Below are 13383 nucleotides of genomic sequence, written 5' to 3'. Positions count from 1 at the left end.
AGTCCCAACAATTCCAGCATTTTTTATAGCCCTTGTGGACGAAGATTTTGAAAAGGTTACTTTGGGTACCCAGCTTTCTGACTCCCCTCCTCCTTGCAGGGTGCTGAGAGGTGCGTCAGACCCAACATTGAGTTGCATCCTGCCCACCCCCCGACACAGACACATCTCACTCCTCCAACGTACCTTCCAAAGGCAGGACTTGGCAGGAGATGAATAGAAGGGGCTGACTTCTCATTGGTCCAGAAAGTCCAGTGGCCATGAAGGGTGGGAGCTGCCAAGGCTACATCTCCCCCTCTTCCTGCTCATACAATCCCAATTTTGCTCAAGTACCAGGTGGAGATGGTTCTGGCCACAGAGATGTACAGAGAAGTCTGCTGGAGGCTTCTGGGAAAGGCATTCACCCTCTGAAGGGCAAGAGCCAAGCAAGTGTAAAGTTTTTTGCTGCCCTGGCTTCCCTGCCTTTGAATGTGGCTGTCACGCCTGGAGCTATGGTGACTCTATCATGTGGACAGTAAAACGGAAAGAGAAAGAATTGGAGTCCTGTTGGTATCGTTGAGCCACCAAAGAAAATGCAGAGGACACCTCCAGATGCCGTACTATGTGAGACGATTAAGTGCCTGCTGTGCTTAATGACCACTGACACAGGATTGTTACCTGCAGCCAAACGCACCCTGATGGACCTGTGTGGTCTCCTCTTCCGATCAGCCCATCACTGATGCTTACGCTTGCCCATCTCTAGTTCAGATGCTCCCCGGGTACCCAGCTTGAGAGTTTCACCTGTGCCTCCTGGGTCAGCCGGCCATTAAGAGCAAGTGGTGGCAAACCTTAGGACTCAGAATGGAACCTGGGGTAACCCTGGCTCATGGCCAGGCCAGCTGAGACTGTGGGAGTCCGAAGACTTGGGGTTCCAAAGAGAAAACTAGTGGGAGGTTGCCATCACGTCCCAAAGACATACTGGGCCAAAGTCCTCATTAGTTTCCTGAATCCTTATAGCAAAGCAGAAGTGACAGTTGGCCTAGGAAGGGGCAGGATCTAGGCCTTTCTTTATGGAGCCAGTGGGACAGCATAGGGAGATCTAGTGGGACAGCCTCCAAAGCTGTCTTGGAAGGTCGTAGAAGTAGCAGCCGCCCCAGGACTGGCCTGGGACTGGCCTCTGGGTCTGAAGCTTCCACTGTCGCGTGTTGTCATTTGAAGGGCGTGAGAAGCCCACTCTCCCCCAAGAAGTCCCCTCGGAAGTCTGAAATATCAACACTGACCATAAAGTCTTTGGGATTAGGCTGTGCTCTCCTTCCTGTCCCCTGAAAATCCGAAGTCCCCACGCTGGAGCAGCACAAGGGGTATGCCTTTCTCTGGGAGATTCGGGTGGAACGGAAGTCACCAGAAACCAAAGGGGAAGGGACACAGCCGGGTCTGCAAACATCTTCTGTAAACAGTCAATCATTTAGGCACCGAGAAGTCCTGTGGCCTCTGTCACAGCAGTTCATCCTCGGCTACTGCAGTGTGAAAGCAGCCACAGACAATATGCAAATATATGGGCGTGGCTGTGTTGCAACCAGTCTTTACTTACAGACACAGAGATGTGAACTTCATAGGATTCTCACATGCCACAAAATATCATACTGGGTGCTAAGTCGCTTCAGTCATGTCCAACTCTGTGACCCTATGGACTGTAGCCTGCCAGGCTCCTCTGTCCATGGGATTCTCCAAGCAAGAACAGTGGGGTGGGTTGCCACGCCCTCCTCCAGGGGATCTTCCTGACCCAGGGATCGAACCCGAGTGTCATATCTCCTGCATTGGCAGGCAGGTTCTTTATCACTAGCGCCACCTGGATCACCCTTCTGATTTTTTTCAACCATTTGAAAGTGTAAAACCCATTCTTGCCTTGCAGCTGTACAAAAATAGGACTCAAGCTAGATGTGGCTCATGGGGCCTGGTTCGCCAATCCCTTTGATAGGACATTTTTTGTTGTTTTTTTTTTTAAAGGAATTCAGCTTGAATCAGATTTATTTTTAATTTATTTATTTTTGGTTCTGTCGGGTCTTGGTTGTGGCCTATACACTCAGTAGTTGTGGTGGGCGGGCATAGTTGCCCTGCAGCATGTGGGATCTTAGTATTCCAACCAGGGGTCAAACCTGCGTTCCCTGCATTGGAAGGCGGATTCTTAACCACTAGAGCAGGGAAGTCTCCATAGGAGGGTGTTCTGTTCAGGAGAAGAAAATGAGGAGTTGAGAAGTCATTCATCTGAGTATAGAGTAATCTTGTTGATGAAGCTTGGAGAGACTCCAGCTGAGACGGGCTGCCCAGAGAAGGGAGCTCCTGGGCCAGACGAGGTCATCAAGTGTTGTTGATTTTCTCTGGGCCTCTGTGCTCTGGCTCATATGTCAGCAAGGTGATGGGCTCCCCTGGCGAGTGGACCACAGGCCCTGGGAAACATGTGAACGTCCCAAAGGAGTGACAGTGAAAGGCAGAGGGAGTTTTAACACCTGTATGGGCTCCAGCTGTGCATGGGGGAACTTCCTGGATGGCATGGACCCCGGGTAGCAGTGGGATGACAAGGACCTGCACCCCTGGGCCAATGGGGCCACCGGAGTCACTGGCTGGCTTGGAGCGAAAGAAGCCACAGAGGGAAGGTCTTGGAGAAACAGAAGAGACGCCAAGCCAGCCCTCCCAGGAGTTCGTCCTCCAACCAGACTCAGTAAGACAGAAGAGCAGGCCTCACCGGGGACAGGGACATTACCAGGAGAGGTGGCAGCCAGGCGGCAGACAGTGTGCTTTCGCTAATGATGTGTGCTAGTAGATTAGCCAAGACTTTATTGCAAGTGATAAAACCAGCTCCAATGAACCCAAGTGGGAAAGGTGATTTGTCGCTCTCATAACAGGATGCGTAGGGAAGCTGTGCAGAGATGCCTGGATATGGGCTTGGAGCCCTGGCAGGACACGGGCTCCAGCTCTCAAATCAGCCTCTGCAGGCTGGACTTCAAGAAGTCCAGGGAAGGCCTTCAATCGGTCCTGCTCACATCTGGACTCATCACCATACCCAGCGGGCGGGCATAGCCACTGCCTGGTTCAGGTCGTATGGCCAACATCAAGGCCAGCAGGGGCGGGGGTGCAGAGAGAGACTAAGCACAGCCTCTGCAAGACATCCCCCCCCATACAGGGGTGAGGGTCAGGGCCTCCTCCAATAGTAGGGGTGTCACTGTGGGTTGAATGAAGAACAAATGCCCCCACAGAGCAGCCCACACCACCCACGGCAAGCCTGAAGGACTACATGTCCTTCTGAATGAAGACTCTCCAGGTGGAATGAGCACACATCACTGTCACTCTCAGATCAGCCAAATGGGTCCTGAGGCTCAGCTCTGGTTAAGGGTGGCACTCCTTCAGAGCCAGCGTGGTGATGGAGGAGGTGGTGGTCAATAAAACCAAAGCAGGTTTTTGCAAAGCTCTGAATCTGCCCTCATTGCCCCCTGGTCAGAATTGGCCTTTTCTTGTTTCTTCCCCCTGGTAAACTCCTATTCATCCTTCAAGACACAGCTCAACTGTCACCTCTTCCATGAAGCTCTCCATTCTCCAAAACCAAGATTGCTTCTCAGTTCTGCTCCTAGGAGTTCTGAGAGTGTTTTGCATTTAATTTGCTAATTTTTAACCTCTGGCTCACGAATACAGCTTCTCTCCAGGACAGGGCAGGGACTGAATCAGATGATGTGAAGCTTCGCTTCTAGCACCCACAGCAAGAATCTGGCTCTTAGCAGGTGCTCTGTACTTGTTTGGTGGATGATGCAAGATATAAATTCTCTGTCGCAAATGGAGTTGTTGTCCAGTTTTTTCCCTCCTAATAGAACTCATCTCTCACACTAGAGGCTAAAAATGTCAGACACTTGTGTTCTCAGCCTCCCTTGCAACTGGAGGTTGTCAAATGACCCATTATGGTTAATAAAACTTAAAGAGAAGTCTATAAGGTGTTCTTCCCTTTTTGATTAATAGAGCAACTCAACAGAAGAGAGCTCTCTTCCTCATCCTTTTCCTACCAGGCTCTGAATACAACAGTGAGAGAATGTGATGCCTGGAGCTGTGGCAGCCATTTTGAGACCATGGGGCAACAGTCTGAAAATAAAAGTCAGCATATCTACAGGGTGTGGTGTAAAGCTTGGAAACTGCCTGAGTCTTTGATTATTCATCCCTAGATTCAACCTGGAACCACCTACTTTCAGATTGCTTACATGAAACAATAAAAATCCCTATTTTTCAAAACCACTAGTTCAGAACCATTAATTCTGTTACTGGTAGCAGAGAGCATGCTGAGTGCTACATGCTTTCATGACATGACAGCAGTTAGGGACTCTACAGTATAAACATCTTTTTCCATCTAATAGCAATTTAGAATAATTAGAGGACAAAACCACCTAAAAATAAAGCATCATGAAAATTTTTATCCCCAACTACCAACCATTTCGAGTACAAAGTGATCAATAATGTACTGTGGCTTAAGCATAAATCCAGAGGTCAGAACTCTTGAGCATGTGCATCTAAGCGAAACTGCTCAGTGTGGCTCATGTCCTTGGGGGACCATTACAGTCCACCCCAAGATTCCAACCCTAAAGACAGGGCAATATGAATAAGGATGCTCTGCCAAAGGCTATGAGTTCTGCAAATGTGTTGAAATGCTCTGGGTGAAAAAACTCAAGGACAATGAGTACTTGAACCAGCTAACCAATAAAATAATCTGAATGAGGTTAATCACAAATCACAAACACAGAAGTCTGAGTGTAGAAGCTGAGCAGGAGCTGGTTAGGGGGCTGGATATTACGGATGAAGCAGTGGCATAAACTGTTCTCCAGGACCAGGTGGTGAGGTGAGTCAGGCTGAGGAGTTGACAGTGGGCTTGGAGGAGGCATGAGAAGGTTTAGGTGGAAGGGACAGTCAGATGTGCATTCAAGAACCTTCACTCTGGCAGCCTGCCTGAGAGAGTTGGACAGAGTTTGAGGTGAGGCAGAAAGTTACAGCTCTGACCAGGGCCTGCCATTTAACCCCCAAACCTGGAGGCAGAGGTCATGCTCACAGCCTGGCGTATAATGACGCAGGAAAGACAGGGCCAGGCCCACGGACAGCCTCCTCATGCATAAAAATTAGGCAGAAGGCAAAGCCACCTCCTTGCTTCGCATTTCCTGAGGCCATGACACATGGAGGAATGGCATCTAAGGCAGAACCTTTACAGCATCTGAACAAGAAACTCTGACCATGAAAACCATGGAGCATGTGCAATAAAACTGTACAGGTTGTTGATGACCCTGAACAACCTTCCACCTGTGGCTGCTCGACTAGTGAGAGACAATTTAAGGAAAAACAGCTCTTCAGTTCAGTTCAGTTCAGTCGCTCAGTCATGTCTGACTCTTTGCAACCCAATGGACTGCAGCATGCCAGGCTTCCCTGTCCATCACCAACTCCCAGAGCTTACTCAAATTCATGTCCATTGAGTCGGTGATGCCATCCAACCATCTCATCCTCTGTCGTCCCCTTCTCCTCCTGCCTTCAATCTTTCCCAGCATCAGGGTCTTTTCCAATGAGTCAGCTCTTCACATCACATGGCCAAAGTATTGGAGTTTCAGCTTCAGCATCAGTCCTTCCAATGAATACTCAGGACTGACTTCCTTTAAGATGGACTGGCTGGATCTCCTTGCGGTCCAAGGGACTCTCAAGAGTCTTCTCCATGACCACAGTTCAAAAGCATCAATTCTTCGGTGCTCAGTTTTCTTTATAGTCCAACTCTCACATTCAGTCTCTATGTGACTAATGGAAAAGCCATAGCTTTGACTAGATGGACCTTTGTTGGCAAAGTAATGTCTCTGCTTTTAAATATGCTGTCTAGGTTTATCATAGCTTTTCAAGCAGCTCTTAACAGTGCATATAATGGTGACTTCAGGAGACAAATGCACAGGTGCAACCTACGGCCATCCAGGCCTCACCTCGACTCTCCCCTCAATGAATATTCCACCTCCTAATCAAATGACCTCCTGCCATTCAAGGGCCTAAAATAAGGTAAAAAGGGGGAATCAACAACTCTGTAGTGTACCCCCCCACTTTCGAGGATGCCTGCACTCGAAAAGTGTATCCTTCGCTTTTGCCTCAATAAACTGCTTTCTTTGTTCTTTTTGCTCCTCAGCATCAGTGTGTGAGTTTCTTTGAGTTTTTTATTCCTTGCCTACATTCTTTTGAATGCGCTGAACAAGAGTCTGGACTGTCGATAAATGTTTTCTGGAAAATAGGAAAGTGTAAGTTGTTCAGTTGTGTCTGACTCTTTGTGACCACATGGACTGTAGCCAGGCAAGGCTCCCTTTGTTCATGGAATTCTCCAGGCAAGAATACTGGAGTGGTGTGGCCATTCCTTTCTCCAGGGGATCTTCCGAACCCAGGGATCAAACCCAGGTCTTCAGCATTGCAGGCAGATTCTTTACTATCTGAGCCACCAGGGAAGCCAGGGTTCTCAATAAATGGCCAGGAATTACTTCTCTGATTTTGTGTCCCTCCAGCACCATGTGCAGACTGATGCCTAAAGAGAGCACATCCACCAGATGAACACTGCTGGGTTCTATCTGCCAGGAAAAACAATCCAACCCCAACCACATGGCACACACTTGCCAACAATCTGCATCCATGTGCTCTGAGCTGCACCCTCCCCTCCAGGGACATCTTCACCTTCACGAGGCATTGCTTTTCAGACTGAACCCTGTCCCCAGCTCCCACACTGCAGCTCAGGAGCTGACTGTGCTACCTCGGAAGTGCAGAGTCCTGGTCCCCTGGGAAGGGGCCAGGTCGGAGACAAGTCAGAAGAGCCCAAATTCCTGGCTATTAAGGCCTTAGTAGTAATGTTAGTCACTCAATAGTGTCTGACTCTTTGCAACCCATGGACTGTAGCCGGCCAGGCTCCTCTGTCCATGGAATTCTCCAGGCAAGAATACTGGGCTGGGTTGCCATTTCCTTCTCCAGGATTAAGGTCTTTCGTAAGGCCTTGCCCCAAGAATCCCTATTGCTGTGCACAGCAGGTGAGTGGCAAGAGTTCCGAGCCCAGCCGGCACCCCGCAGACACCATAACCTGACCACAGGGCTCCCCTGCTCAACCCAGATGTGCCCAATACCCCCAAAGCAGTGCTCGGGTGGGCTTAACCCTCTCGGCATAATCTCACAAAGCCCCTTCTGCCTCGCTGCCCCGGAGTTAGGCTCCTGAGCCCTCCTTCTATGGCCTCTCCTCCCCCTCCTCTGGAGGCAGGTGGGAGGGTGTGAACACGGTGAAACTGGCATTTGCTAATCCCTCCCGGAGCTGGGGTCCTGTGTTGGGGGACAGTCCAGGCCCTCTTTCCTGCCCGAGTGATGGGCAGATCAGGGAACTGCAGGCTCCTCCTGGCAGGAGCGTGGAGGGGAGAGACAAGGAGCTTTAAAAAAAAATAAACTTCAATTTTTCCACAGTCCAAGTGATTTTATCCCACTTCTCCTTAGCCAGCAATCAGAGTGCAAATGTCTAGTAGTCCTCAGTGAGAGCCAGTTAATTAGCTACACAATTAATCTGCTTCCTCAATAAGGAGGAAGGTGAAAGCATTAGCTGGAGTTTCACAGCGCTTGATCAGAACTGGGAAGATCCCCTGAAGAAGGGAATGGCAACCCACTCTAGTATTCTTGCCTGAAGAATCCCATGGACCGAGGAGCCTGGCAGGCTCCAGTCCAAGGGCTGACAAAGAGTCAGACACGACTGAGCGACTTCAGACCAGACCAGAGAAGAAATCACAAAATGTCTGCCTGGTCCGATTTTCTGCAAATACACGCTCCTTTCTCACCCAGAAGTGGGTAGCTGCCCTCACAGTCCGCTGCAAACTGACTTGCCTTAGATTGAGGACTGTGGCCACTATAAGGTCTCTAACTTCGAGGCTGGAATTCCTGAAATCAATGAGGAGAAATCTAACCACGCAAAAGCTCCTTCCAAATAAGAGGGTCTTTTTCCTCCAGAAAAGGCAAGGAAATTTACAACTCTGTACCAAACAGCTTGAAAACCTAGTCATGAGAGTAACATACTTTATTATATTGAATGAAAGGAAATCAGTAAAGGACAAGAACATCACGCAGGCTAATAGCCAATGAGATTAGTCACTGCCAACTTGCATTAAATCAACAGTGCCCCGGGAAGGGTTCATCAATTTGTATTTAAATAAAAGGTGAAAAAAAGCAACCCAACACACTGAAAGAAAAACAAAAAAGAGTAAATAATCTTCCAGCTGACAAAATATGCTGTTTTGAATAGATTTAACTCCAACGATAGGCTGAATTCCCGGAGAAGGCAATGGCACCCCACTCCAGTACTCTTGCCTGGAAAATCCCGTGGACAGAGGGGCCTGGTGGGCTGCAGTCCATGGGGTTGCTAAGAGTCAGACACGACTGAGCAACTTCACTTTCACTTTTCACTTTCCTGCATTGGAGAAGGAAATGGCAGCCCACTCCAGTGTTCTTGCCTGGAGAATCCCAGGGACGGGAGCCTGGTGGGCTGCCGTCTATGGGGTCGTGAAGAGTTGGACACGACTGAAGCGACTTAGCAGCAGCAGCAGAGGCTGAATTCCAACTTCAGGATCTTATTTAAGGAAAAAGTTTAAAGGCTGACTCCACAAGGTAGAAAACACATTTCCTCATACCTTTTACAGTGCTAGACTAATTAAAATAATAGATGTTCACTTATTGGTTGTTTCAGACATAGGATTTTTATATAACTATGATGATAACTGACTTTGTATTCTGAGTTTTAAACTCAGCATTATATCATAAACATCTTCTGCCAGTAAAAAGTCTTCAGTTGTTTGTTCTCTATGTCTGTGTCTCTATTTTGCAAATAAGATCATCTAAACCATTTTTCTACATTCTACAGATTGATACTGAGTATAAAATAGATATATAATGAGAACTTAATGTTTATAGCTCATGAAACCCTACGCAGTGCTCTGCAGTGACCTAAATGGGAAGGAAATCCAAAAAAAGAGGGGCTATATGTATACATATGGGCTTCCCCGGGCTCAAACAGTAGATTCTGCCTGCAATGCAGGAGACCCAGGTTCAATCCCAGGGTCAGGAAGCTCCCCTGGAGAAGGGAATGGCTACCCACTCCAGTATTCTTGCCTGGAGAAACCCATGGACAGCCCATGAGGCCTCAAAGAGTCAGACACAACTGAGTGACGTGCACTTTTAACATGGCTAAATATATCTGATTCAGTTTGCTGTATAGTAAACTAACACAATGTTGTAAAGTAATTATACTCCAATAAAAAGTAATTTTTTAAAAAGGCCTTCAAATGCTTTCACTGGTGGGCACACTGCCCTGTAAGTATTGATTAGAACCCCCATCCAAGGGATGTTCCTCGGTGACTCACTTCTCACTGCCTCTGAAATTGTTCTCCAGTCTTTTCTTGATCTATCCCCACCCCTCACCACAGGTTTCTGTGGTTCCACAGGTCGGGTTATTCTCCTGTCTCCTCTGTTGAAGATGTCAGGGGACTTTCTTTCCTGTCCCACCCCTACCTGCTAGAAGTCCTAGAGGTGTGACCTCTCCTCTCCTCACTTTACATTCTCTTCTAAGGTAACTTTGGCCCTTCTTACGTATAAGAAGTATACTTGGCTCTTCTCCAAGAATAACCTACACCAATGACCGTCCATATCTTTCTTCCACCCCAGACGTGTAAGCCTGACTGCGGGCTCGACCTTCCCCTTGGAAGCCTTGGGTGGCTGCAAGCCCACACGTCCACAGACCAACTCAGGATCTCCCCCAGGCCTGGCCCCCTTCCAGTCTCAGCCAGCCTGCAGAGCAGCACCGTCATCTCTCCTGCTCTCAAGCCAGAAACTCGGGAGTCATCCTTGACGACTCATCCTTCCTGCCTCCCTGCTCTCCACCCTCCCCCACCCATCAGTGGCCAAATCCATCCCTGTTTCCTCCTAAGGTCTCTTTCCAATCCACCCACTCTCCTCCATTCCAACCACCAGGGCAGCACACAAGGACGTGCACTGCTGAAAGGCTGCCTCCCGGGCCATCACCTCTGGCCTGTCCTACAGGAACACCTATCAACTCATGGCCTTCCCTTTTTGGTCTTTCCAGGCCGTTTTCCAACCTGAAGCTAGAGTGATCTTATTAAGATGCAAATCTAATCACGCTGTTCCTTTGCATAATTGCTCTTAGGGCTTGGGCTGGCCTACATCCCCCTGAGTCGTCACCATTCTGTTTTCCTGGTTCCCCTGAGTGGCCGGGCTCTTTCCTACAGCTTCCGCAGTATCCTCCAGCCCCTGTGGCCTGCCTACGGCTACTCAAAGGTGCCACGATTTCCCTACCTGGTCTTTGGGCATCCTCAGTCCTCTATATGCAATGTTCTTCCTCCCCCGACTTCTGTAACTCTTATACCACTTTTGTATCTATGAGAGGTTCTGAAAGTGTGGTCTCTTAGCAGCATTTGTAAAACGCAGGAGACTGTTAGAAAGGCAAATTCTTCTGCATTGCACACCTGCAATATCAGAAACTCTAGAGGTCCAGAAATCTTTTTTAACAAGCCCTCCAGATGATTCTGGGACTTCCCAGGTGGCACTAGTGGTAAAGAACCCGCCTGCCAACACAGGACATACGAGACGTGGGTTCAATCCCTGGGTCAGGAAGAGCCACTCGAGTAGGAAGTAGCAACCCATTCCGGTATTCTTGCCTGGAAAATCCCATGGATAGAGAAGCCTGGTGGGCAATCCATGGGGTTGCAAAGAGTCGGACACTACCGAGTACACAGACACACCCCCCAGATGATTCTAATGCATGAGAAAGTTGGAAGCCATTGGTCAAGAAAGGCCATCACTCAAGGTTTCTTCTGAGATTTTTGTTTCATTTGACTTTTTGGTATTTAGTATAAACATAAAAATACATAATTTTTCTCCAAAATTTCCATTGATTTTATCCTATATTGGTTTCATAAACATTAAAGTTCACCTCTGTGTGTTTAAAACACTTGTATTGAGATATATCTCATATACCTAAAAATCTACCCACTTAAATTGTACAGTATAGCTTTTAGTATAATCACAAAGCATCTCTTTTAGTATATTTACAAAACTGCATTCACAGCTGATTTTAACTATTTGCATTTTCCTGTTTTCTCGGTGAGCCTAGCTAAAGGTCTGCCAATTTTGTTGATCTTTTCAAAGAACCAACTTTTGGCTTCACTGATTTTTTCTTTTGCTTTTCTTGCTTTCATTGATATTTGCCCTGGTGTTTATTATTTTCTTCCTTTAGTTCACTTGGGCTTCCCTGGTGGCTCAGAGGGTAAAAGCATCTGCCTGCAGTGGGGGAGACCTGGATTCGATTCCTGGGTCAGGAAGATCCCCTGGAGAAGGAAATGGCAACCCACTGCAGTACCCTTGCCTAGAAAATCCCATGGACCGAGAAGCCCGGTAAGCTACAGTCCATGGGGTCGCAAAGAGTCGGACACGACTGAGCGACTTCACTTTAGTTCACTTTGGGTTTAGTTGTTCCTTTTTCTAGTTCCTTAAGATGGAAGGTCTGGTTATTAATTTGAGATGCATCTTCTTTTTAATGTAGGCATTTACAGCTATAAATTTTCCTCTAAGCACAACACTAGCAGCATCCCATTAAGTTCTGGTATGTCGTATATTCATTTTCATTCATTCCAGAGTCTTTCCTAATTTCCCTGTGACTTTCTCTTTGACCCACTGTTTAGGATGCTGAGTAATTTCGATGTATATATTTTTTTGATGTATGAATTTTCCAAATTTTCTTCTGCTATTGCTTTCTAACTTCATTCCATTAGTCAGAGAATATACTTTGTATAATTTCAGTCCTTTTAAATGTATTGAGACTTGTCTTATGACCTAACATATGGTCTATTACTGGGGAATGTTCCATGGGCACTTGAGAAGGAGATGTTTTCGGTGGAGTATTCTAAGAGGTCTGTTAGGTGTGCTTGCTTCATAGTGTTGCTCAAATCTCATTTGCTTGTCGGTCTTTGGCCGAGTTGCTCGATCCATTATTGTAAGTGGGTTATGTAAGCCTCCAATTACTACTGAATCATCTCCCGAAAATTCAGTCAGGTTTTGTTTCACATATTTTGAGGCGCTATTGTTAGGTCCATTCATGCTTACAATCATTACATCTTTCCAATAAGATGCAATTATAAATAATAATTAAACAATTATTAAATTATTAAAAATAAATTATTAAATTATTGATTAAAATTATTAAAATTATTGTATTAAAAATAATAATTAAAATTTATCACTATAAAACATCCCTTTGGTCCCTAGTAATAATTTTTTGTATTAAAGTCTATGTTTTTGACCAGTACAGTATATTAACGCATATATATGGAATTTAGAAAGATGGTAATGATGACCTTATATGTGAGACAGCAAAAGAGACACAAATGTAAAGAACAGTCTTTTGGACTCTGTGGGAGAAGGTGAGGGTGGGATGATTTGAGAGAAGAGCGTTGAAATATGTATATTATATGTGAAATAGATCGCCAGTCTAGGTTCAATGCATGAGACAGGGTGCTCAGGGCTGGTGCGCTGGGATGACCCTGAGGGATGGGATGAGGAGGGAGATGGGAGGGGGGATCAGGATGGGGAACACATGGACACCCATGGCTGTTTCATGTCAATGTATGGCAAAAACCATTACAATATTGTAAAGTAATTAGCCTCCAATTAAATTAATAAATTTTTTAAATAAAAAATAAATAAAGCCTATGTTTTTTATATTAGTACAGTCACTCCAGCTCTCTTTTGGTCACTGCTTCCATGCTATATCTGTCTCAATTCCTTTAGTCTTTGAATCTAAAATGTGTCTATTGTAGACAGCATATAATTGGATTTAGAAGAAAAATACATTCTGCCTCTTTTGATTAGGGTATTTAATCTACTTACATAATATACTTACCAATAAGGTAAGATTCATGCCTGGCATTTTTGCTTTTTTTGAATGTCTTAGATCCTTGTTGTTTTATTCCTATTGCTGTCTTCTTTTGTGCTAAACAGGTATTTTCTAGTATACCTTTTAAATTCTCTTGTGATACTGTGATTTATAATAAGAAATATATATTTGGTCTTCATCCTAGTTCCTAGCATTGAGCTCCTAAAACACCTGGAATGTTCTACGTGATGAGAGCAATAACAACAAAAGGAGTCATTCACTGCTAATGAGGTGACTTTTGGAAAGCCCCTAGGTAGCTAAAGAAGGGGGCTCATTGCTAGGGCACCCACCAAGTGATTAGAGGGTTGGGGACTTTCAGACCCATGCCTGGACCTCCAGAGAGGGGAGAAGGGCTGGAGATCAAGGTCAATCACCAATGGCCAATGATGTAACCAACCATG

Source organism: Cervus elaphus, chromosome 10, assembly GCF_910594005.1.
Source record: "Cervus elaphus chromosome 10, mCerEla1.1, whole genome shotgun sequence".
Classification (NCBI taxonomy): Eukaryota; Metazoa; Chordata; class Mammalia; order Artiodactyla; family Cervidae; genus Cervus; species Cervus elaphus.
This window is presented reverse-complemented; position numbering follows the sequence as displayed.